This window comes from Cornus florida, unplaced genomic scaffold (assembly GCF_030987335.1).
Source record: "Cornus florida cultivar Cherokee Brave unplaced genomic scaffold, ASM3098733v1 CherokeeBrave_3.0.0_Hap2_Chr10, whole genome shotgun sequence".
Lineage (NCBI taxonomy): Eukaryota > Viridiplantae > Streptophyta > Magnoliopsida > Cornales > Cornaceae > Cornus > Cornus florida.
In genome coordinates this window covers 35,716,233-35,717,170 of record NW_026775580.1, presented here as the reverse complement: position 1 = coordinate 35,717,170, position 938 = coordinate 35,716,233, and the positions used below count along the sequence as shown (strand labels likewise).

At 38.1% G+C, this 938-nt stretch overlaps 1 pseudogene; it reads right to left on the bottom strand.

The window, feature by feature from the left end:
• Positions 1 to 324: 324 nt before the first annotated feature.
• LOC132280533 (small nucleolar RNA R71) lies at positions 325 to 423 on the bottom strand (annotated as a pseudogene).
• Positions 424 to 938: the final 515 nt, after the last annotated feature.

Here is a 938-nt window from a genome sequence, read left to right as displayed (position 1 = left end):
CACCTACATGCATCCAATTGCCTCCATTTAGAGTACATTATTATGAAATTAAGCCACAAACCATTCAAATGCTTCCTAACTATCATGGACTTCCAAGTGAAGAACCTTACAAGCATTTGGATGAGTTTCTTGAAGTATGTTCCACCGTAAAATATACGGACATGCCGGAAGAGGTTTTAAGACTTTACTTTTTCCATTCACCTTAAAAGACAAGGCAAAGTATTGGTTTAACAATCTTAGGCCTTTTTCAATCACTTCTTGGGCAGAAATGCAACAAGAGTTCTTGAAGAAGTACTATCCAACTTCGAAGACAAATGCCATGAGAACCTCAATTCGAGAATTTTCACATGGGGATGGAGAAACGTTTCATAAGGCATGGGAACGCTTCAATGAATTGCTTAGGAAGTGTCCACATCATGACATGCCTAAATGGAAATTAGTTTAATACTTCTTTGAGAGCTTATCGGACAACTATAAGGGTATGGTTGATGCTTCCATGGGTGGCTCATACATTGATAAGCTTGAGGATGACGTGTGGCGTCTCTATGAGAGCATGAGTGAAAATTCTTTGCATAGAACACTATTATCCAAGAATGGTAGAAATTCACAAGGTAGGAAGAGTGTTGGCTTACATCAAGTTGACCATTCAAATGAAATAGCAGCCGAAATGAAGTCTTTGTCTCGAAGGTTTGATCAATTTTTGATTAACCAAAACTCGGCAAACCAAGTATCTTCCATCCCTAACCATTCTCATCGTGTATCAAATGAAATATGTATGACTTGTTCTAGTGTTCTTCATTTTACTTCTCATTGTCCTTACGGACAAGTGCAAAGTGAACCTAATGAACAAGTCAATGTGGCTTTTGTGAACTAAGGGAACAATCCTTATGGTACTCATTATAATCCATGTTGGAGGAATCATCCGAATTTCTCTTGGA